This window comes from Carettochelys insculpta, chromosome 9 (assembly GCF_033958435.1).
Source record: "Carettochelys insculpta isolate YL-2023 chromosome 9, ASM3395843v1, whole genome shotgun sequence".
NCBI classification, from domain to species: Eukaryota; Metazoa; Chordata; order Testudines; family Carettochelyidae; genus Carettochelys; species Carettochelys insculpta.
This window is the reverse complement of record NC_134145.1, coordinates 425,341-451,451: the sequence shown is the minus strand read 5'-3', so window position 1 is coordinate 451,451 and position 26,111 is coordinate 425,341. Positions and strand designations below refer to the sequence as shown.

The window sequence follows — 26,111 nt, the reverse complement described above, 5'->3', positions numbered from 1 at the left end:
ATCAAACAATAGGACAGACCTTCCACAAATATCCTCAGAAGCTAACACAAATTAATTTTACAGCCCCAGTAGCAACCCATCTCTGTTACCTGCCAAGGGCTGGACTCTCCTGCTGCAGCATGCTGATTTTACATGCCAAGAAGGTAGGAAAGCAGCTGACTACAGTTAATCTTTAAACCACCTCCATTTACCTTTCACCTTTTCACAGTCACTCTCCATTTTCTGAGACTCCACCTTTCAGTCCCACAACACAGAGATCCAGGAAGAAAGCAGGAGGCAGCAGGCTCACCTCCTAAGGTAACTGCCAGGCCTCCCCCTCAACAGGGAATATTTCGGGAAGGGAAGGGAAGAGAAGGGGAAGGATAGACAGAGTTTATTTTGGTTCCTGGTTAGATTCCCTGTGCTCATGGCATCTGTGGGTTCTCTTCTGCTTGTGCTGAGGCTTCCAGCTGTGGGTGAAAACTGCACCTGGGAGAAAGGCTCCCTGCTCTACTAGTGCAAATGCAGACTGCAACCTCAGTGCCATGGTCTGCACTGATAAAAACAGGCTGGCACAGATTTACAGCCCACATCTGTAATTCTGTCTCAGTAACCAGTTAGGCCTATAGCCTGGGATATGGCTTTCTGAGTCTTCTCACCCCTTACCAGCACACCTCTGCTCTTTTCCTCTGCACAGGCCATGGGTGAACCTAGGCCTAGGGGAGGCAAGCCCCCACCCTACCCCTTATGTGCAAGACCATGCACCTGCCACCCATATTCCCAATGGGAGCCAAGGACCCCATTGTAAGGGCAGGGCTTCCCTGAGCCCAGGTGATGCTGGGTGCAGCCCGCAGCCTTCCCTGGCCCCCTTGGAACAGGGTGTCCTGCAGCCCAGCACCTCTGGAGCATGGGCACTTCTCTTGTTCCAACCTTGGGTGGCCTGGAGCATGTGGCCCTGGCTCCCCCAACCCTTCTGGAGCATGGGTGGCCTGTGGCCCTGGCCTTCCCCAGATCCTTCAGCACAGGGATGGTGGGCAGGTAAGTGACCTCCCCAGTCCTATGGCACAGGAAAGGCTGGCAGCACAAGGCTTACGCCTCCCTAGGGCTGAAGCCCAGGCAGCCCCAGGAGACTGAGGCTGCATCTACACTACAAGATAAAGTTGATTTAAAATCAGTTAGCCCGATTTTTCCCAGTGCCTGTCCTCACTGCTAAAAGAACCCTGGCTACAGCCAGCCCCTCAAAATCGTGACCACCGAGGGAGATGCCCCTCGGTGGCTAAAAGAACCCCAGCGACAGCCAGCCCCTCAAAATCTGTTGCTGTTGCTTTTCCCTGCCTCACACACCCACCACTGTTGCCCGCAGGAGTTCAGAAACAAAGACTTGAGCCCCTGAATTCTGAAACTCGAAACCAAATACTGTTTGTGTGGTTTTCACATGTCTTTTGATTGTTGAACTCTGCCTGCTGCCTTGCAGCATGTGCGAGATGTTCTGTGGGTAGTGCTGCCAAACTTTTATTCAGAGGATTTTGTCCCAACCCATCATGTCAATCTAGACCTCCAGCAATTTGTTCTGTCTCTGCAACTGCCCAGCCTCAGCATCAGTTCTACCCCCAGCCCCAATATTCCTGCAGACAGCTCCAGGGCTCTTTGCCCCTCAGCCCTGGCAAGGTGTGGCAATGGGGTGAGGGGCAGAGCTCCAGGTCACCCCATGCTGGCTGCTCCCCTCTTGTGAGAAAGGATGATTAACAGTGGCTTCCTACCTTTCCAGACTGTGGTAACAACCCTTTTTAGGAGTCATATTTGCCCTGCATACCTGCAAAGTTTCACTTCACAAAATCAGACATAAAGTAACAGTGTCACAGCACACCATGATTGACACGTTGCTGGTGGTCTCATTTTTACCATATATTATAAAATGAATCATCTGGAATATAACTTTGTACTTGTGTTTCAGTATGTAGTCTGTAGTGAGATGTTGTTACCGGTGTGGTGTTTTGGCATCTGTTCTTCTCCCTGCTGTGCTGATAACCTTTGATTGTGTGCGTATTTGCCCTCTCCAAACGCTAGTGCTGGCTCTGATCAGTTAGCCCGCACCACAGACTTCTGAGCGCCCACAATAACCACAAGTCAAGAGAGATACGAAGGAACTGGAACCAGGTTTATTATCAATAGCACATGGGCTCCAACACTGTGGAGGCCTCAGTTAGACCTCATAAGAACATAAGAATGGCCATACTGGGTCAGACCAAAGGTCCATCCAGCCCAGTATCCCGTCTGCCGACAGTGGCCAATGCCAGGTGCCCCAGAGAAGGAGAACAGAAGACAATGATCAAGCGATTTATCTCCTGCCATCCATCTCCTGCCCTTGTACTGAAGGCTGGGGCACCATACTTTACCCCTGGCTAATAGCCATTTATGGACCTAACCTGCAAAAATTTATCGAGCTCTTTTTTAAACCCTAATAGAGTCCTGGCCTTCACAGCCTCCTCCGGCAAGGAGTTCCACAGGTTGACTGTGCGCTGTGTGAAGAAAAATTTCCTTTTATTAGTTTTGAACCTACTACCCATCAATTTCATTTGGTGTCCCCTAGTTCTTGTATTATGGGAAAAGGTAAATAATTTTTCTATATTCACTTTCTCCACACCATTCATGATTTTATATACCTCTATCATATCGCCCCTCAATCGCCTCTTTTCCAAACTGAAAAGTCCCAGTCTCTCTAGCCTCTCCCCATATGGGACCCATTCCAACCCCCTAATCATCTTAGTCACCCTTTTCTGAACCTTTTCTAATGCCAGTATGTCTTTTTTGAGGTGAGGAGACCACATCTGCACGCAGTACTCAAGATGTGGGCGTACCATAGTTTTATATAGGGGAAGTATGATATCTTTTGTCTTATTATCTATCCCTTTTTTAATAATTCCTAACATCCTATTTGCTTTACTAGTTGCCACTGCACACTGCGTGGATGTCTTCAGAGAACTATCCACTATAACTCCAAGATCCCTTTCCTGATCTGTCGTAGCTAAATTTGACCCCATCATGTTGTACGTGTAATTTGGGTGTACATTGGTACATGCATCCACCGTGACAATGGATGCGACTCATTTGACAGCACTGAGGCTCTGTCATCCCCTAGGTCACTTGGTGCACCTCAGTTGAGTGATGCTTTTAGAACTAGATACAAGCAACTTATGTGTATGTTACGTATCCCAGGGACCTCCCCTAACTGTAATAAGTTAACATAGTCATATGGTACCCACTACCTTGAAGATGTTGGTACCATCAAACCACACTATCCATCATGTTGTCATAAAGACCCTGTACTGAACCTGGGTTGGAATGTAGCTGGTGCTAAGCTGTTATCTGTGGGGAGGGTCCTGGTACCATACATGTCATACCTTACTGGAATGTGTTTGCGTATCACTGAGCACTTGGCACTTGGGGGTAATGCAAATTATGTATGTCTAGCTTTTATTGTTCCACAGGAGGAAACAATCAGTCAAAAGATCGTGTAGGTATCTAGGAGGAGTGAGCATTTCAGTAGTGGTGGTAACATTGGTGGTTGGCCAAAAGTCCTGGGAACCAGTTTGAATTGTGCTGGTAACAGGCACACAAAATCCAATATCATTGGCAGTACCAGGTATAGAAAAATTTGAGTAATCCAGACACAGACCATATCTTATAGCCGTACCGCCTCTTGAACCAATTCTTCGTGGACCATCCGAACCCAGCCTCTTTTGCTATCATTAGTATCAGTTGTAGCCTAGCATTCACACAGCCACCATGCTTTGTTTCATACAGTGAGCCTGATTAACCTTGAGGCTGGTGTCAGTGACCAATCACACAGAGGGGTAATGTTGTATGTACATGTTATTTACCACAGTCCCCACACTGTTTGCATAGTACACCTTGATCAGCTCTTGCATCCATCTAGGATGGCTGTCATGAGGTACACGTGTTTACAATCCTCATGATACAATTTAGATATTTTGTTAAATTTAGCAAATTGTAAAAACTTTGGATCAATATGATTTATTCCTTGTTCCTGCACATGCTTTATGATGGCTGTGTGATCCGTTATTTGTGGCCAGTTTTGTAGCTGCTGAATTTTATTTGATAAGTATGCCTGTTCAGTAGGTGTGTGATTTTCAGAGGTATAACAGGAACCTGTCTCTAAAATTACAGTAAAAACAAACAAACCAACAAAAACAAACATAAACAAAAATACACCAGTCACAATTAAGAACATAGATGGAGTTTACCACCCCCTTTGGGCTGCATTCCCAAGCAACCCAACTCCAAGAAGACCCGGTCCTGGCGCGCCGGGGGCTGCTACCAGCCTCACACCGTCCACGGGACCTCTTAACGGTTTCACGCCCTCTTGAACTCTCTTGAATTAAGAACATAGTGAGACATCCAGCAACAAACAGACTTCCTGTGTACACTCAGTAAAGGTTTTTTTTAACTATTCTTCCTCTGTTGTTATCAATTTTTTTGTATAGGGCTGTTTTATATTTGCAACTGTCTACTCTCGGGCTCTCTTAAGATCAGGTGGCATGGCTTTGTGGGTATGTTCTGCTTGTTGCCTGCCTTCTGCTTTACACACCAACTTTAGAACAGTTGCAGCTGGATGGATTTGGCTTGCAGTCTATATCATAGTGGTAGGTGGTAAGGTCTCAGTTTGTCGGTTTTGAACCACTGCATATGTCTGGTTAATCTGTGTGGCATTAGAGAGTCCCTGTGTGTTGGATAATTCACGCTGCATTGGACAGCAGTTTTGATCAGCTGCCTGGGTGGGTGCCTGAGCTTGTGCTGTGCAGAGAAGAGCAGTTTGCAAGGTGTGAACTGGGGGAGTTCCCTGCCAGGTGAGCCTTCAAGGGCTGAATAGACTGGAGGCAAGGCTTTGAGCCAGGACTGACCAGCCAGCAGCTCTCTCTGTAAGAAGGGAGCTCCCAGTGAACAGGGGGCAGCAGCTAACAGGGAAGGGAGTTTGCCTCTGGGAGTTCGCTGAGGGAGGAGCCCCGTGTTTTATTGTCCTTTTCAGGTATGGTGTTCCACCTGTGCCCTGCAAGGCAGCACTACCAGGAAGAGGAGTCTCTGAAGAAAAGAGCCTGAAGAGCAATGGGGGAAGGTGGACCTGGGGGCACTGAGAGCAGCTGGGGGGATAGGGGCCAGTGCAGTGAGGAGGGTGGACATGGGAGCAGATGGGGGTAATGGGTTGGGGAGGGTCCTATGATGATGGTAGGTGGGGGGGCGGGGCGAAAGGTAGGGAGGAGGGTCCCAGGGATATGAGGTCATTGCTCCACAGGGAGCTGTGGTGACAGGGACGTATGAAGTAGTGGGATCCTTAACCACATTCTCCACACCCCACTGCCTTGTGGGTTATCCTGGGAAGGAGCAAGGCTAAGGGAGTGAACCCTGACAAAAATCCGGAGTGGAGTCCGAAGGCGGTTCGGTGTCAACTTCTGGCACTGTCCCGGCAACTCCTGCAGCTGAGCTGGTACCAGACGTGGAGGTTATCCTCTCCTTTGGACTGTATCAGTAAAGCCGAGAGGGGGACACTGGTGTCTGGGCAGCCCAGAGTCTCCATAATAAATACCCAGGCTCGCGCCCGGAGAGGTACTCTGGCATTGCTGAACAGCGTTGCGTCAACACGGGAGGCAACAGATACCGGTTATAAGCTCTTGCTTGATTGGCGTACAGAACGAGCGCCAGGCGTTGCCTTCGACAGTGGGAGAGATGCTCACATCTCACTGGACAGTCACCGCCCGCCTCAAGCTGGGCAGCCCCCAGCCAATAGGGTACTGTCCTGCCACAGTTCACCTGCCTCACTGGGTGTGTGAGGCTTAAGGTTGCTGAACCTGACAAGTGACTGAAATTTGGGCACCAGGCAAACCAATAAGAAAATCAACAAGAAATGAGAAACATCAACAATTCAAGCTTGCTTGCTGGAATGTGTGGATCATGCTGACCGGCTTGACTGAAGATCTTCACGCCATCAGTGACACCCGCAAGACCGCTGTCATCAACGAGGAACTGAAGAGGCTCAGAGTTGATATCGCTGCACTGCAAGAGACGCAACTCGCAGATTCGGGATCTCTAAAGGAAAAGGACTACACCTTTTTCTGGCAGGGTAAAGCTCAAGAAGAACCCAGAGAGCATGGTGTTGGCTTTGCTGTCAGAAACACCCTTCTACAAATGGTGGAATTAGTCATGGGCAGATCAGAAAGACTTCTTCGGATCACGCTTCAAACTTGCGCCGGTCCTGTCCACCTGATCAGCGCTTATGCTCCAACCCTTTACGCCACACCAGAAGTAAAAGACAAGTTCTACGACGTGCTTAGTGCTGTTGTAGTGCAAATACCTGCTCGTGAACAACTGTACATCTTGGGTGACTTCAATGCAAGAGTTGGAGCTGATTGGGCCTCATGGCCTTCCTGCTTAGGACACTTCAGTGTGGGAAAAATGAATGACAATGGACAGCATCTCTTTGAACTGTGCACGTACCACAATCTGTGCATCACAAACACATTCTTCCGAACGAAGCCACAGCACAGAGTGTCATGGAGACACCCACGCTCGAAGCACTGGCATCAACTAGATGTGGTCATCACAAGGCATAATAACCTCAAAAACGTCCTTCTGACACGCAGCTATCATAGTGCTGACTGTGATACAGATCACTCGCTACTTTGCTCCAAGCTCAAGCTGAGACCCAAGAAGCTGTACCGCTCTAAACCTGCTGGAAGGCCCCGCATTGACGCCAGAAAGACGGCAAACTTGGAGAAAGCTGAAAAGTTCAGAGAGACCCTCCAGGAAAATCTGCACAGCGGCCCTGGGGGCGCCGATGCGACATCCAAATGGTAACATCTGAGGGATACAGTTTACAACACGGCCTTGTTGGTGTTTGGAAGAAGAGCTAGAAACACGAACGACTGGTTCAAAGCTAACTCCAATGAGATGATTCCAGTCATTGAAAAGAAGCGCGCTGCACTCCTGGAGTACCAACGCTCACCGAGCCAGAGTACCCAGCAAGCGCTTAGAGAGGCCAGAAGAACAGTACAGCAGACAGCCAGGCGCTGTGCCAACAACCACTGGCTCCAGCTATGCAGCAGCATCCAGACCTGTGCCGACTTTGGTAATCTCAGAGGAATGAACGAGGGTATGAAGAAGGCATTAGGACCCACCCAGAACAAGATGGCACCTCTGAAATCCAAATCTGGTGAAGTCATCGCTGACAAAGCCAAACAGATGGAGCGCTGGGTTGAGCACTACTCTGAGCTGTACTCACGCGAGAACGTTGTGGTTGACGCAGCCCTCGATGCCGTCGAGCTCCTACCAGTAATGGACGAACTGGATCAAGAACCGACTGTGGATGAACTGAAGAGAGCCATAGACAGCATTGCAGCAGGAAAGGCCCCCGGTCAGGATGGTACACCACCAGAGGTAATCAAATGTGCCGCGGACACACTCCTGGAACCCCTACATGAGCTACTGTGCCTGTGCTGGAAAGAGGGTGAGGTTCCACAGGATATGCGCGACGCTAACATTGTAACGTTGTATAAGAACAAAGGAGACAGAAGCGACTGCAACAACTACCGTGGAATCTCCCTCCTAAGCGTCACTGGTAAACTGTTCGCTCGCGTCATCCTTGGCAGACTCCAGAAGATTGCTGAGAGGGTGTACCCCGAATCTCAGTGCGGATTCCGCGCAGAGAGGTCTACCGTTGACATGGTCTTCTCTCTAAGGCAGCTGCAGGAGAAGTGCAGGGAGCAGAGAAAGCCACTCTACATAGCCTTCATCGACCTGACCAAGGCCTTTGACTTGGTCAGCAGGGATGGTCTGTTCAAACTGCTCCACAAAATAGGCTGTCCTCCACGGTTACTCAAGATGATCCAGTCGTACCACGAAGACATGAGAGGAACCATCCAATATGACGGCACATTATCAGATGCTTTCAGAATCAGGAGCGGCGTCAAACAAGGATGCGTGCTTGCTCTGACATTGTTCGGGATCTTTTTCGCACTCCTACTGAAGCACGCCTTTGGATCTTCAACAGAGGGCATCTTGCTGCACACAAGATCTGATGGGAAACTGTTTAACCTTGCAAGCCTGAAAGCTAAGTCTAAGGTGCGAGAAGTCCTCATCAGAGACATGCTGTTCGCAGACGATGCTGCTGTAGTGTCTCACACAGAAGACCAGCTTCAAAAACTACTGGATCAGTTCTCCAAAGCGTGCAAGGACTTTGGGCTTACCATCAGCCTAAAGAAGACAAACGTACTCGGTCAGGATGTTGCTGAATCCCCATCAATCAGCATTGAAAACTATACGTTAGAGGTCATCCACAAGTTCGTTTACCTTGGGTCCACCATCACTGACACCCTGTCATTGGACACTGAGCTAAATAGGAGGATCGGAAAAGCGGCCACAACTCTGTCCAGACTCAGCAAGACAGTGTGGAATAACAACAAGCTGTTCACTCACACCAAAATGCAAGTCTACAGAGCCTGCATCCTCAGCACCCTCCTTTATGGCAGCGAGACTTGGACCCTGTATGCCCGCCAGGAAAAAAGGCTGAACGTCTTCCACTTGCGCTGCCTCAGGTGCATCCTTGGAATATCATGGAAGGACAGAGTGACCAACACTGCCGTCCTCGAGCAAGCTGGAATCCCAACCATGCACACCCTCCTCAGGCAGCGTCGACTCTCTTGGCTTGGCCACGTTCACAGGATGAATGATGGAAGGATTCCAAAAGACATCCTGTATGGTGAGCTAGCCTCTGGCAAAAGACCTCCAGGACGCCCCCAGCTGCGTTACAAAGATGTCTGCAAGAGAGACCTCAGAGAGACAGACATCGAGCTGGACAACTGGGAAGAACTAACAGACGACCACAGCAGATGGAGGCAGGGGTTACACAAGGGCCTTCAGAAGGGCGAGTTGAAGATCAGACAGCTAGCAGAGGAGAAGCGAGCGCACAGAAAGCATAATAATGACTTGCCAGACACCCACTACATCTGCAAGAGATGCAGCAAGGACTGTCACTCTCGTGTGGGTCTTTATAGTCACAATAGATGCTGTAAATGAAGTCCTCAATTGAAACTTTAAAGGGTGCGATCCATAGTCTATGCAGACTGAAGGATGCCTACTACTGTCTACGGACAGCATTCCCCCCTCCAGGCTGGTAGATGTCTGTGAAAATAACAAACAAACTCTTTTCTTTCCTATGAGAATGTGTAGCCACATGCAATTATTATTTTTAATCATAGTACATAATGCGTTTTGGGGCTTTTTGTAGTGTCCAATAGGCAGCAAGCTGTTTACAGATTTCCAATTTACTTTCTGGAGCCGTTAATGCTTGGCTGTAGTAGGCAACCGCACTTTCCCCAGTGCCAGCATCCTGTGTGATCATGCTAAGAAAGAAGAAATTCTTCACACTGGGATACAGAAGGAATGGGAAATCACTATCAGGAGATGCCAAGGTCGGTGCTTCCATTAACCCTTTCTTTAATCTTTCCCATGCTTTTATGGCCTCCTCTGTCCACGTCTACTGGGGCCTCCAGAGGACCTCATACAAGGACCTGTCTGCATCCAGAGAAAAGACCCTCTCATTACTAAATAGGCTACGTTTAAACTATGAGATAAATTCAACTTTATTAATATTGATTTTGTAATTCTGGAATTAATATGTTCAGATTTGACCATCCTCACCTTCCATGTGCTCCTCAGAAAGTCAACTTATTGCTGCTACACTCAAATTGGCAAACACAGAATCACAGAATCATAGGGCTGGAAGGTGACAGGACTCTCTGGATGGGAAAGTAATTAGAATATTTAAACGAGTCCCTGAACAAGGGAGCAGACTCCCTATGCGTTGGACGCCAGGACCCGGGCCAAATCCCTGCTGCGAAACCCAGCCCGGATAATGCCCACCCAGGTAAGCCTCTGGACTCCGCCCTGAGCCTCCTGGAAAGGAGTGGCTAGCAGGGACAATAAGACTAGGACAAGGGTGGAAGGTTAAAACAAAGTAACTACAAACTTTATTAAAGAACACAACAAGATTAAAACTATAACAAGTAACAGCTTCTTAAATGCAAACTTTCTTATGCTCTATTGATATGTACACTTATTTTTGCAACAGTATCCATTTGATAACTTGTTCTTAGATCTTGAACTGATTTTTATTTTTCCGCAAAAGAAAAAGATTTGATTACTGGGATAAGGGAAGGAGGAAAGAGGGATATAGGGATGAGGGTTGTTAGGTTCTTAGAAATCCCTGCTGTCTCCTTCCAGAGCCGGGGTGGGGGTGCTAAACCCCACCTCCGTGCGGGATCGGGTTGCTGGCCCGACCCAAAAGGTTGGTACCCAAAGGCCAGTTGGGACTGTCCCTTTATATTGAGGGGGTCCCTGGTACCCTCTTAGTGGGCCCAACTAGTGATCCTGGGAGGCTTGTGCTCTTCCTCAGGTCACTGGGTAGGATTAACAGATAGGGAGGCAGGGAGGCAGTGCCTTCTCCTGCAGTGTATTGAGAGTGGGTGAACAAGGATACGGCGGGCAGGATAAAGGGGAAAAGGTTAGTTAACACTTTTACCTTAAAACATTGAGAGTAATATGACTATAGCAACTTAAACTTACACTTAACAATGAACCCCCAATTATTAATTATATGTGCCGGTATTTGGCTGCAGTGGTAAACCCTGCCTGGGATGTCCAGGCCTGGCCTCAGAGGGTCGAGCCCCCGGGCACTTCCCTCCCCTCGTCAGGGAAGGGAACAACGAAGGAGCCACCGTCCGTTCCCTCGTAGAGGGTCCCAAGTTCCCAGGTGGGACTGGATATAAATAAAAGTAAAGCAGGTTTACGTGTCCAGTTTGATTGTGCTAAGTGCAGTTCAGTTAAAGTCCAGTCCGGTGAAGAGATGTCAAGATGGCGGGCAGCGGGAGTGTAGGTGCCGCGAAGGTGGCAGGCTCTGAGCTTCAACTGGTGTGCACGCAGTACCTCACCCTAGGGGTGAGGCCAGTTCGCCTCTTGCCTAGTTTACCTCAGAACTGCCTTTGCTCTTTTAGGGCTGAGGTACAGTTAGCACCACAGCGGACGGGCATTGCTGGGCGACGATGGTGTTGTCTCAAAGAATCTTCGCAAAGGCTTCTTAGCCGGAGCTCTTCGCAAAGTTTTCGCCTTTGAGGCAGCTGGCCTAGGGGCTGGTGGACGCCTCAGGGGCCAGCACCTCCCCGTGTAGGTGGCAGAGTCGTACCCGCACCAAGGGCCGGTGAGCGCTGTGCGGCGCTGCCTTATATTCTGTGATCTTATACATAATTCATGAGGCTATTTACATATGAGAGTTCCAAGCGCATGCTTTCAAACAGGTCCTCTGGGCCAGGGAAGCCTCTAGAAGCCGCTTCACCTGTACCCAATGAGGAGCCTGGATTTCAAATCCATGATTCTGAGGTGTTTGTGAGGTCAGGTTACCGGGGAAACCAACTGACACAGAGTGACTGTTACAGGGGGCTGCTAACTGGCAGCCTATGTACCTTTTAGAGTCTACCTGCCCCTGTAATGATGTTTAATGGCCAAAGGCTTGTTTCCCCTGGCCCACGGGGACGATTATGCCCGAGGAATGAAAAATCCCTGACATGCCCCCGCGGCCACGTGGGGAAGGGCAAGCTCTTTGGCTCTTACAGGCAACAGGAGAGTTTTTGGGAACGCAAAGGGTCCCTAGATAGCCAATTAAATGCCAATTGCGGTCTAGTTGAGCCTTTTGATTTCTCTGGTAAGTTGAAGTCAAATAACACAAGTACATTATTATTGATTTTGCAACAGAATTTACAACATGATTTGCAACAGTACATAGAACACTTGATTATACATTTGAACAACAAGACAATCAATCCAATAGCAACAATGATTATCAATAATGAAATAAACCCTCTCAAGATCTGCCCGCTGAGATACCGTAAGGGTTTTGTGATCCATGCCCACAGGTCCCATTGTCCTGGATTTAATGAATCTATCCATGATGGAGGTTCTGGGGGAACATAGGCTACTTTCATAATGTGTTTGGCTCTACTCACGATAGACTCGTAATTATCGGGAATGCAGACACAACAATCCTCTCCTATTAAAGCACATACACCTCCCTTGGCTGCCAAGATCATATCCAAAGCCATGCTGTTTTGGAGCACAGCTTTGCGGATAGCTTGTTACTCAGTGGCTAGCTCAATTAAAGCATGGCCAGTTTCATTTGCAATTATCTCCAGTAAGATTTGTAGTTTTATCATAAGTTTTCCCAGTCTGACCACCCCCAAAGGAGGGAGCCATGCCCACCCTACTACTTTCATTATAAGTTAGGGGTGGCGTTTTTAACATTTCCACTTGGTGGGAAGTTAAGTCCAGTGATTTTAGGTTTAATTCCCTTACATTTCTGACTTTTCCCTTAGGTAGCCTATCATGAATTCGTACGTCTGGGAGGACATATGCCAAATAGCAAGCTCCACTCCACCCAGGGGGCAGAGCTTTATATGCTCTGCGGCCACAGATGAAATAATGGCCTGTTAGGGTGACCATGGGCTTTGCACATTCATATTTCATATAATCTTGGGAGTAGTGGCTGTAATATCTCGTGAAGGGAGTTTGTTTCCCCGTTAAACCACCAGTTATATTACAATGGTACAACTCCGATTCATTATTATATCCACAGCTATGCGTCCCATCAAGCCCCGCTTCTTTCATTTTTATTACAGAATCTTCTTCTGTGTCCGTTTTTGCCCAAAAGTAATTGGTGTTTTTTCTCCACTGATTTTCTATTATAATACCTTCTTTCAAAACATAATTTAGACATATGCTTCTTCCCACTGGTACCGGTTTGATTTCTGTTTCTTCGTCGTGCCAGTTGCCCCCCATACGGTGTGTGGGTTGAGTTACGTTTGTCCCATTACACACCCAGCACCATTGTCCTACTACTTTTTTAACAATTAGATAGTCCGTGTTATTGAGACATTCCTCCGCCCAGGTTAGATGACGCTCCGGATCCGGATTTAGGGCGAGAGGGCTGTCCAGATTCAGTGATGGTGGACGTGGTGAATATGTAATAAGTTGCTCTGTCAATGGTACCGGAACCAGCGAGACCCCTGCCTCAGAGCAGTCGGGCAGGACAGTGCAAACCCAGCAGTGAGTTAGATTTAATTCTTGGGCTATGACGGTAGAGGTTTTAACATACAGATTATTAATATCCCAATGATTGGGGATGGAGCCGGGCAGGTTGAGGAGGACCAAAAGAATCTGGAAACAATGATTAATGGATCTCGATTAAAACCTGATTAAGTTCCTCGACGACTGATCCAATTGTGATGTACAATAATCTGCGGGTTAATTAGATGGTAAGTATTCGGGTAGGTTCCAGGGAAGTCGACGTCAGCCATGATTAGCTTTGATTGTCCTTCTCCTGGTATTTGCACCCAAACCTTATCTGCATGATTGTACACTGGCACGCAAGGTTCCTTGGTTTTGGGTTGGATCTCCGGCCACCTAGAGGTGGCTCTATTAATGTCTAACAGTGTCCTGTCCAAATACAGATGCCAACCCTTATAGTCTACGTTGGGATTCATGATTCTTAAATGTTCTTTGATTATACCAATTTTACGTTCCACGACTCCATTTGCTTCAGGATGATACGGAAGGTGAAAATGCCATTTTGTATTCCATGATCGAGCTAATTTGTCCAGCAGATTAGAATTAAACGGAGGACCATTATCGGACTGGATTTCTGTGGGAATTCCCCAGCTAGCGGCACATTTATTTAATAATTTTTCTATTTGCTCTGCAGTGGTCTTTTTGGTCGGTGCTGCCCACACTTGTCGAGTCCCTAGGTCCACAACTACCAAAGCCTTAGGGAACTGGCGTGCTCCTGGCAGGGGTCCCATTAAATCCACCTGCCAGGTGGTGCCAGGCTTGAAGTGTTGTGGGCCTAGGGAGTCTTTTTGATACTTGATTTGATTTAATCTTTTATTGGTGTTACACTCAAGACAACTCTGTGTAATTGCTTTCCAGTTTTTAAAAGTTATGTCAGGGCAGTTGGACTCTGACCTCCAAAGCTTCCGGCAAACTTTAGACCCCCAGTGGCCCCAGGTCTGATGAAGCCAGCGGGCCAGTTCGGTCGAATCAGATTTTTTAGAAGTGGTGTTAATATCCACCTCGACCTGATTGGAATTGTCTGGGGGAGTTTGCCCTCTGTAGCTTTGTAGCTGAGAGTCCAAAAAACTGTGTAGTGGGTCCAAGTCGGGTCTATGGGAAGGGCAATGTCTCACAAACCAGATACGTGATTTTGATTTGTTTAACATGTTAATAATTTGGTGCCACATTTCTTCATATTTTTGCGGAGATCCTTCACCAACAAGGGTCTTAATCGCGTATTCTGAGTCTACTCCCAACACTGGAGCCTCGGTGGAGTGTTTTTCAATTGCGTGTTGGACCGCTAGATAGACGCCTCTCACCTCTGCCGCCTGGGCAGAGGTGTCCTGTGCCTCAGTCACGATTTTGAGGTAATTGCACTTGGCACAGAACATCCCAGACTTCACCAATTGATTAGTGCTCCCATCGGAATATAACCAAGGGTCGTGACTATCAGTTCTTATAATAATGGCGGAAGGCTTTAATTCTGCAGGGAGAGGGGCGTCTACTAGGGTCCAAGATGACCAATTAGTCTTTGCCAAATATAACAATTTATACCATGTCTGATCTTCTCCACCAAATTCCAGTGGGTGCCCTTCCATGAGCCAGTGGAGGGATATGACAACGGGGCCTCTCACTGTCCCATGGAGGTGGTTCCAGGACATTGCCGCCTCCAAGGCGAGTAGCATTTTTCCATAGATGCCATATCGGACCTGACTAGACAACAGTTTCTTAATTGTTCTTCCTACAACATGATCATTTTGCTCTACCCTGACTATAACTTGATCAAAATTGAGCTCAAAGTTGATCACTACCGGGGAGCTATGATCAATTCGACTCAATTTTGATGGGTTAATCAGTGATTGTAACATTAATTTGTACGCCGTTAGTTGGGCACCACTCCATGCTAAGCTGTTCTTCTTTTTAAGTTTAGATTGAAGAACACCTAGAGCGGGAGCATATTTGGTTGGGATCAAGGAGCGGTGATAATTTAGAAAGCCTAATACCTCTTGGACCTGTTTGACTGATTTTGGGGGATTTTCTAACCATTTATTTACATCATCTGGATCAAGCTCGGTTGCCCAGTGGTCAGCCATCACCTCTATGCCAAGGAATGAAAACTCACGGATGGGTTTGATTTGACTTTTCTGATTATTGATTTTCCACCCATCTGTGACTAGCTGGTGTCTGACCTGATTAATAAATTTTTCCACCACTGACCGATCCCTACCCACCACAGTGATGTCATCGATGTAGTAGAGCAGTTCACAATCAGTGGGAACTGCCAATTTTTCCAGGGTTCGGGCTAGCCACTGAGTGGCAACTGAGGGGGAATTATGGTAGCCTTGGGGTAATACTCGCCACCTGTATAGACATTCCTCGAAGGAGAAGTCCAGTACTCTGTGGGGATCATCCAGCGGAATTTGATAGAACATGTCTTTTAAATCAATAGTTGAGCCAAATTGATATAATTTGTTGGCCAACACTTTCTCAATTGCTGGACGTGTCCATTTAACAGAATACTGGACTGGCCTAATTCTTTCATTGGCCCTTCGATAGTCAATTAGCATGCGAAATTTGAGGGCCGGGGCCGCCGATCCAGGCTTTGGGATACCCCAAGCTGGTGAGAGGTATTTACTTTCATTAATTCTATAGATCTTATTTTCCTTGATTAGATTACTAATGAGCTTGTTGATCCCCGCCAAAGCTGCTGCCCCCCTGGTTGGGATAGGCCGAAATTTCCAGGGATCCGGCCGAACAAGCTCAGGGGAGTGACGCTCAACTAAGGGGTCTTGTATCTCAAAGGGCAGCGCCGCCAAAATCGGTTGTAATTTTAGTGCCCTAATGGCATTGATGCCCAGGATGTTCTTATCCCCAATGACCGCCCTGAACTTTAACAGCGGTCCATTGATATGTCCTAAATTGGCTTTCACCATAGGGGCCTTCTTGACCTGATTCAGCCCCTGGACATGTAATTCTACCCTGGTTTTTCGGTGGGCTACATTGGGGGTAATAACATTTATCTGGGCACCTGTGTCTATTAAAAACCTCCAGTGTTTATGGCTTTCGTCTTTGATTACAATATAGGGTTGTGAATCATGATTTGTATCTATACTATCGGTTAAAACATTAATGTGATTGGTAGTGACTTATTTACGGTTGAGGACCCGATTTTCGGGTCCTCCTAGTCGTTTTTTGGTTGAGTATTTTTCCTGGATTGGTTAGGGGTGCCAGACCCTAGGAGCCAGCGGTTTGGCTGCCACCCGAGGGTTATGGCCTCCCTTTCCAGGTTTGCATTTGTTTGATTCCGTAGCTGATCGATAGATTTACCCTTCCGCGTGAGATACCCTATAAGGGCACTGCGGTACCGACGCAATACAGAGCACTCAGGAGTATAATTGGGTCTGGGCGAAGGCTGAGACAAGGAGTCTGTAGATGTGCCATGGGTCAAATTAGAATCATTAAAGTGAACCTTAACAGGGCCACGCTGTCTCCGAGGAGTTCCATGCTCCTCTGAGAGGTGTGGTCCCGCCTGCTCCTTGGAGTCAGAACTTAGGCAGTGGGAGGAGTTAATGTCCGGGAGATCCTCCTCAGCATCAAAAAGATGACTCACATCTAGGCCCTCCACTGACCTGAGCCAGAGAGCAATCCCAGGATCCTTGAAAGGTAGTCCCGAAACACCGGCTGTAATAGCTGCACCAGATATGGGGAGTCTGGTGTAATCCTGAACGTAAATACAATATAATGGGGACTGAGATTGCTCCCAGGTCAGACGAACAGGGGCGCCTGGAACAGGGGTCCAATCCATAGCTGCCGACCCAGCTATGGCCCGAATCAGGTCTTTGGATGTTCTAAGGCTGTTGGTTGGGATACCTGTGACCTGCAGGGAACTCCTATTAAGGAGCATGGCCAAGGCCGGCACCACTATAGGCCATGTTCTGTTCACCTGCAGGTCTCGGAGTGAGCACCCTTTACCATGCCACGAAGCGTTTGTGGCTAGGTAATTGGCTTCAGCCTGAGAAAGCCACTCTTGGGCGTGTTCAAGAATGAGTCTGCCCAACCACACCACAGGCGACTCTCCCGGCTGTCGCTTGGTGTCATCTGACAGGGTCTTTAATTCAGCTTTGGTCCTTTCCCGTGAGACAGTAGTTTGTGATGCCTCATGAGTCTCATTGTTAGTAACCGTCTTAGTAATCATTACAGGATAGGCAGACGCGGAAGGGGCACATGATTGGGAGTTTTGATTCTCATGAAATTCCTGATTGGTCTCTTCCTGATTATCCTGATTGTTATATTCATTGATCTGAGCCAGCGCCACCCCAAACTGGGCTTCCAGTTTGGAAACGGTGTCAGCCGCTTTTAATAATTGCTGAATCTGGACTTTTATTAATTCTTTTTTAGAATATTTCGTTCTCCCAAAGGCGCCTCTCTTCTCGGTGGAAACGAGGGCATCAGCCCATTGTCTGATCAAATCAGTCGCCTTTGGGGAAGGAGTAATAAGCTGCAATAACTCATCTGGTTTATGTGACAGGTTAATCTTCTCCATGATCTTTTTTACCTTAACCAAAGACTCCTCTACCGAATCGGGCTGAGGGTCTTTGGTAGATATAGCCATAATGGAGAGGGAATTATCAGGAGAATCAAAAGATATGCTATTAAGTATCAGAGGGGTAGCCATTTCATACCGAATGGACTGAAGGTGAAAAATCCTTTGCAATCTACATACTGCACAGACTACAGTGAGAGATTATGCCACACACTCTCAAAGAAACTGAGGAACCACCTGATCAGCGTCCTGTACAACAAACAGGAGAACATCAAAAAAGAGCTCTCCAATCTGGAGTCTTTCATCAATAACCAACCTTCAACACAAACTTCCACGCCGCTGAACTTTACTAAAATAAGACAAGAGATTTACACTAGACACTTCACTACTCTACAGAAGAAAAAGAACTGCAAACTTTCTAAACTCCTGCCTGCCACACAGAGCCACAGCAGTGGTACCACTAACTCAGCCAGCAATATCATCAATCTGTCCAGCTACACACTCAGCTCAGCAGAAGAGTCTGCCCTTTCTCGGGGACTCTCTTTTTGCCCCACCACACGCACAAACATGATACAGTTCTGCGGTGATCTGGAAGCCTACTTTCGCCGTCTCAGACTCAAAGAATACTTTCAACACAACACTGACCAACACACCATTACACAGACAACCTCCCAGCAGCACAAGAAGAATAACTCCATGTGGACTCCTCCCGAGGGCAGAAATAACAGTCTGGACCTATACATAGAATGCTTCCACCGACGCGCACAGACAGAAATTGTGGAGAAACAACATCGTTTGCCTCGCAACCTCAGTCGTGCGGAACGCAATGCCATCCACAGCCTCAGAAGCAACCCTAACATTATAATCAAAGAGGCAGATAAAGGAGGAGCTACTGTCATCATGGACAGGTCTGACTACCAGAAGGAGGCTTCCAGACAACTCTTCAATACCAGATTTTACATGCTACTTTCCTCAGACCCCACCGAGGAATACACTAAAAAACTACACCGTCTGCTCAGGACACTCCCTACACAAGCACAAGAACAGATCTACACCAACACACCTCTAGAGCCCCGTCCAGGGTTATTCTACTTACTACCCAAAATCCACAAGCCTGGCAATCCTGGACGCCCCATCATCTCCGGAATTGGCACTCTCACTGAAGGACTGTCTGGTTATGTGGACTCTCTCCTCAGACCCTATGTCACCAACACCTCCAGCTACCTCCGCGACACCACTGACTTCCTGAGAAGACTGCAATACGTTGGTGACCTACCAGAAAACACTATCCTAGCAACCATGGATGTAGAGGCTCTGTATACCAACATCCCACACAAAGATGGAATAAATGCTGTCCGGAACAGTATCCCTGATGATGCTACAGCACATCTGGCGGCTGAGCTCTGCAACTTTATACTCACACACAACTATTTCAGATTCGGAGACAATATATACCTTCAAATCAGCGGCACAGCTATGGGTACCCGCATGGCCCCTCAATATGCCAATATTTTCATGGCTGACCTAGAACAACGCTTCCTCAACTCTCATCCACTAACACCCCGGCTCTATTTACGCTACATTGACGACATCTTCATCATCTGGACCCATGGGAAGGAGACTCTGGAGGAATTCCACCGGGACTTCAACAACTTCCACCCCAACATCAAGCTCAGCCTGGACCAATCTACACACGAGATCCACTTCCTTGACACTACCGTGCTTATACACAATGGACACATCAGTACCACCCTGTACTGTAAACCCACTGACCGCTACTCCTACCTCCATGCCTCCAGCTTCCATCCCAGACACACCACACGATCCATCGTTTACAGCCAAGCACTTAGATATAACCGCATTTGTTCCAACCCCTCCGACAGAGACAAACACCTACAGGATCTGCACCAAGCATTCCTGAGACTGCAATACCCACCTGAGGAAGTGAGAAAACAAATCAACAGAGCCAGACGTGTGCCATGAAGCCTCCTACTACAGGACAAGCCCAAGAGAGAAACCAACAGAACACCACTAGCCATCACCTACAGTCCTCAGCTAAAACCTCTACAGCGCATCATCAGGGATCTACAACCCATCCTGGACAATGATCCCCCACTTTCACAGGCCTTGGGAGGCAGACCTATCATTGCTCACAGACAACCTGCCAACCTAAAACAAATCCTAACAAGCAACTATACACCGCACCACAGTCACTCTATCTCAGGGACCCATCCATGCAACAAACCTCGTTGCCAGCTCTGCCCACATATACACACCAGCAACATCATTACAGGACCTAACCGGATCAGCCACACCATTGTGGGCTCATTCAGCTGCACATCTACCAATGTAATTTATGCCATCATGTGCCAGCAATGCCCCTCTGCCATATACATCGGACAAACTGGACAGTCCCTACGTAAAAGAATAAATGCACACAAATCAGACATCAGAAATAGCAATATACAAAAACCCATAGGAGAGCACTTCAATCTCCCAGGACACACAGTAGCAGATTTAAAAGTAGCTATCCTGCAGCAAAGAAATTTCAAGAACAGACTCCAAAGAGAAATTGCTGAGCTACAATTCATCTGCAAATTCAATACCCTCAGCTCAGGATTAAACAAAGACTGTGAATGGCTGGCTAAATACAAAAGCAGCTTCCCCTCTCTTGGAGTTCACACCTCCAGATCTACTGATGACAATACAACTCAGCCTGCCTGACTGAGCTAACCTCGTTATCCCCAGCCTTGCTCTGGCCTATTTATACCTGGCCTTGCAGATTTCCAGGACCAGCATCTGAAGAAGTGAGTTAACTCACGAAAGCTCATGCTCTAAACTTTTCTATTAGTCTATAAGGTGCCACAGGACCCTTCGTTGCTCTAAAGATATGCTATTGTGGCACTCCAGTAGGCAAGCTAAACCAGGTAATGTTATATTAGTCAGGTAAATTTTTTCCTGACTGTCTTTCTTAATGACAATTTGATAGTCAGATCCTTGTCCATTAGCCTCCTCCTTGTGAAGGAGGAGGTGTTGAGTCTCACCGTCCATGTGAGCCCCAACTTTCCAGGGACAGCGGAGCCCATGCCCCTGAGGCGGAACATCTCCAGGCAAAGGGTTTGAGAGGGATTGTGGGTCCCAACATCCCATCCTCGTCGCCATGACGGGACTCTCTGGATGGGAAAGTAATTAGAATATTTAAACGAGTCCCTGAACAAGGGAGCAGACTCGCTATGTGTTGGACGCCGGGACCTGGGCCAAATCCCTGCTGCGAAACCCAGCCCGGATAATGCCTACCCAGGTAAGCCTCTGGACTCTGCCCTGAGCCTCCTGGAAAGGAGTGGCTAGCAGGGACAATGAGACTAGGACAAGGGTGGAAGGTTAAAACAAAGTAACTACAAACTTTATTAAAGAACACAACAAGATTAAAACTATAACAAGTAACAGCTTCTTAAATGCAAACTTTCTTATGCTCTATTGATACGTACATTCATTTTTGTAACAGTATCCATTTGATAACTTGTTCTTAGATCTTGAACTGATTTTTATTTTTCAACAAAAGAAAAGGATTTGATTACTGGGATAAGGGAAGGAGGAAAGAGGGATATAGGGACGAGGGTTGTTAGGTCCTTAGAAATCCCTGCTGTCTCCTTCCAGAGCCGGGGTGGGGGTGCTAAACCCCACCTCCGTGCGGGATCGGGTTGCTGGCCCGACCCAAAAGGTTGGTACCCAAAGGCCAGTTGGGACTGTCCCTTTATATTGAGGGGGTCCCTGGTACCCTCTTAGTGGGCCCAACTAGTGATCCTGGGAGGCTTGTGCTCTTCCTCAGGTCACTGGGTAGGATTAACAGATGGGAGGCAGGGAGGCAGTGCCTTCTCCTGCAGTGTATTGAGAGCGGGTGAACAAGGATACGGGGGGCAGGATAAAGGGGAAAAGGTTAGTTAACACTTTTACCTTAAAACATTGAGAGTAATATAACTATAGCAACTTAAACTTACACTTAACAATGAACCCCCAATTATTAATTATATGTGCCGGTATTTGGCTGCAGTGGTAAACCCTGCCTGGGATGTCCAGGCCCGGCCTCAGAGGGTCGAGCCCCCGGGCACTTCCCTCCCCTCGTCAGGGAAGGGAACAACGAAGGAGCCACCCTCTGTTCCCTCATAGAGGGTCCCAAGTTCCCAGGTGGGACTGGATGTAAATAAAAGTAAAGCAGGTTTACGTGTCCAGTTTGATTGTGCTAAGTCCGTTCAGTTAAAGTCCAGTCCGGTGAAGAGATGTCAAGATGGCGGGCAGCGGGAGTGTAGGTGCCGCGAAGGTGGCAGGCTCTGAGCTTCAACTGGTGTGCGCGCAGTACCTCACCCTAGGGGTGAGGCCAGTTCGCCACTCACCAGATCCGCCTCTGAGCTGCTTGCTGGCGGCGAGGTCGAAGGTGCCGCTGTGATGGCAGGCTCTGGGCTCTAATAGGCAAGCGCGCAGTACCTCACCCTAGGGGTGAGGCCAGTTCGCCTCTTGCCTAGTTTACCTCAGAGCTGCCTTTGCTCTTTTAGGGCTGAGGTACAGTTAGCGCCACAGCAGGCGGGCCCTGCTGGGCGACGATGGTGTTGTCTCAAAGAATCTTCGCAAAGGCTTCTTAGCCGGAGCTCTTCGCAAAGTTTTCGCCTTTGAGGCAGCTGGCCTAGGGCTGGTGGACGCCTCAGGAGCCAGCACCTCCCTGCGTAGGTGGCGGAGTCGTATCCGCACCAAGGGCCGGCGAGCGCTGTGCAGCGCTGCCTTATATTCTGTGATCTTATACATAATTCATGAGGCTATTTACATATGAGAGTTCCAAGCGCATGCTTTCAAACAGGTCCTCTGGGCCAGGGAAGCCTCTAGAAGCCGCTTCACCTGTACCCAATGAGGAGCCTGGATTTCAAATCCATGATTCTGAGGTGTTTGTGAGGTCAGGTTACCGGGGAAACCAACTGACACAGAGTGACCGTTACAGGGGGCTGCTAACTGGCAGCCTATGTACCTTTTAGAGTCTACCTGCCCCTGTAATGATGTTTAATGGCCAAAGGCTTGTTTCCCCTGGCCCACGGGGACGATTATGCCCGAGGAATGAAAAATCCCTGACAGAAGGGACCTCAGGAAGGGACCATCAACTGTTGCAGTAGTGCATTGTGGGAAGCTAACCCACAGTTCCCTCATCCCCGTAGCATTCTGGGTGTGCTCGCTGGTCTTTGACATCATCTTCCCACACTGCAGTTTCCTCATTCCCCTCCTGTGCTAAGCAAACATCTAAAAGTAGGGCATCCACACAGATGACAAAAAAGTTTACAGAAATGTCTTTCTTCTGTAACTGAATTCTCATCTGGCCATCCACTGAGTGTACCCCCTCCCGTGATTGCATCCGATCCCTGAAAATAATACGGGGACCCGGACTGTATTCTCAAAGTTAGAAGAAAGAGGATAGAAAAGTCTAGGAAAAAAAGATTTTTTACTTTATTGAAAATAATACAGGGACCCCGAAAAGCGTGAAGAAAGAGAAGATAGGAAGGCTTTTTAGAAAAGAGAGTTGCTGATGAGGAGAGTCTTTGGCTTTCTGGTGCACCATAAGGCTTCTGTGCGACGACTGTGTCCTCAACTGGCCATCCACTGAGTGTCCCACCTCCCGTCATTGCATGTGATCCCTGATGTAGTACAGGGGCCTGGACTGTGCTCTAAAGTTAGCAGAGAGAGTATAGAAAAGTCTAGGAAAAAAGAATTTTTGACTTTCCCCTTCACTACACACATATTGCCAACACAGGTGATGTCAGTGAAATACCATACCCTGAACTCGTAACACAAACAGGAATCTCAAGTAGCCTCCCTGCCCCACATGTTTCTGAGGGGTTAAAGCATGAAGACAGATAGCAGATATTACCAAAAGATTTTAAAATCAAAATATAAAACCAGCAGGTGTCTGCAATGGACAGCAAGCTCCTGAAAATATTTTTGGTGGGATGTGGGGGATGCTGTGGTCTGTGGCTGCAGAGCTGCTTGGAATGTTGAAGTAGCTGAAGTAGTCCCCCCAAGTATCTCAGCCGCTGCGGGAGACTTCACTCTGACAGCAGCGAGCCCCAGTAGTCCCATGCTATAGGCATGGGGGGGTTCAGTGGTGGGCCAGTTGAAGTGGTCCTCTGTGAGTATCATAGCTACGCGGGAGACTTTCCCCCATCAGCTGCAAGCCCCAGTGGTCCCATGCTATGGGCCGGGGGGGGTTCAGTGGGGGACCAGTTGAAGTGGTCCTCTACGAGTATCTTAGCTACAGGGGAAGACATCCCCCCCAGCAGCTGCAAGCCCCCAAATATCTTTCCTGCCCTTGGAGCCCTAATCACGAGCAATCTAGGACATGGTGCTGCCTGGCAGCATGGACAGCACCGAACAGCAGGCACATCCTTTCATTGGGTTGGGCGCTACCCACATGATGTGGCTGAGTTGGGAAAGACCCAGACTGCATGGTGCCTGTGGGGGATGAAAGGGGGTTTGTACACAAATGTAAGCCACTGAGAAGAAGTTTCTTGGTGTCTTATGCAAGCACAACCCGCACAAGAGCCTTGTTGCCACATGGTGCATTGCAGCTGCAGCTGGTGCGTGGCAGCACAGGAAAAGAAAAAAAGCAAGTGTAGAGACAGAACCACGAACTCTGTTCTGGGGCTATTTGTAGCAAGTGGATGCACTCACAGCGCTAACAGCAAAGAAAGAAAGACATTTCTCAGGCTCTCATACAAACATGAGCCCACAGCCACAGGCGTGCCGCTTCCACTTTGAAATTCCCGGTCTTTTTGTTACCTAATGAACTGGAGAGCAGTAGCCAGATCAGAGAAGTGAGGGGCATTGTGGGTTACATACGAGACACCTCTGGAGCCTAATCAATTTGATTTTAAGATGTGGCACTTCCACACTGGCCTTTAATTGAACTCCTGATTTGAGGTTGACATCATACCCATCAAGTAACTATGATATTGTAATCTCGATATTAGTGTTCCCTAAATCAAGCTAATGGTATTTACAGTGAAGACAGTCACATGGTAATATTGAGCTAATGGCTTTAAATTTGAATTTATCTCATACTGTAGGCACAGCTGAACTTTATAGAGCAGTCTCAGAGGGATAGCCTGTTAATCAGTATCTGTGAGTCCTGTAGCACCTTCGAGACTAACAGATTTATTAGGGCATCAGCTTTCATGAGTAAATTCCACTTCATCCAATGAACTGGATTAGAAATACAAAGGCAGGTATATAGGTAAGAACTACTGCAAAAGAAAGAAGTTGCTTTCCATTGTAAATTAGGGTGATCCGTCTGGGTGAGTGTGGCCATTCAAGGTGGCTGATGGGAGATGGGAATATCCATTGAGGGGAAGTTGCCTTTGCAGCATGTTAGCCAATTTAGACCCTTATTGAAACCTAATTGTACAGTTTTGAAGTCGCAAATGAGCTCCAGTTCCGCTGGTTCCCTTTGTAATTGAGCTGTGCGCTCTTTTGAAGACGCGTGGCTGCTTTTAAACCCTGTACTGAATGACCTGGTAGGTTACAGCATTCCCGCACAGGTTTGTGTGTGTTCCCCTTGCTGATATCCAATGTACACCCATTCACCCTTTGGCGCAGAGACGGGTGGTTGGTCTAATGTCCATGGCGGAGGGGGCCTGCTGGCCCGTGATGTCATATATTACATTAGTGGATCTGCAGGTGTAGGAGCCCCGGCGGTGTGGCTGATGTGGATGTTGGAGGGATTGGGCCACCCACTGCTTACCACAGAGACGGGAGCTGCGGGAAGCAGTGATGCCCAAAGCAGGCTGTTCTACTCCACTTCACTGCAGTGACAGGAAGCAGAGTGCCCTGGCCTCAGCTGGCTCCACTCCCTCAACAATGCAAGGCTCAGTGGAACAGCTGGGTCGGGGAGGTTCTGCTTCCCATCACCTTGGAGGAGCACAGTGGCCTGGCAGAGGGCAGTGGAGCAGAGCAGGCTGCTGCTTTGCTCTGGTTCCCATTGCCACAGTGAGTGCAGAAGGGCCTAATCTCTGAGGCTGCCTCATGCCAGGCCCCCACGTGGGGACAGGAGGAAGTGAGCAGGGATAGGACAGGGGCAGGGCTTTGGGGAAGTGGAGCAGGACCGGGTTGACCAGGAGTTGCCTGGGTCCACACCCACTAGGGACAGCCCTGCCCTCAGTATTGTCCTTTGACACTATCCTACTATTGTCTTCCCTCCCCTGCAGTGCTGCCCCTTCTCCCCCCAGCTTCCATCTATGCTCCCCCAACACTCCTGTAACACTGCCCCTCGACTCCCCACTCAGTGCCGGGGGACTGACAGACTCTCTGGGACCCTGGGCAAGATGGGTAGGAGCAGCTCTACCATCCTGGAAGGGTGGGGCCTTGGCTGAAAGGGGTAGAGCTGAAACAG

General features: G+C 48.3%; 1 protein-coding gene across 3 annotated transcripts in view; it reads left to right on the top strand.

The window, feature by feature from the left end:
* The first annotated feature begins 230 nt into the window (after positions 1-230).
* Positions 231-26,111, top strand: part of C9H1orf210 (chromosome 9 C1orf210 homolog) — a 41,781-nt gene continuing 15,900 nt past the window's right edge. For all 3 annotated transcript variants that reach the window (XM_075003408.1, XM_075003409.1, XM_075003407.1), the window contains exon 1: positions 231-297. The gene's annotated coding sequence lies outside the window, so the exon portion shown is untranslated. The remainder of the gene's footprint in view (positions 298-26,111) is intronic.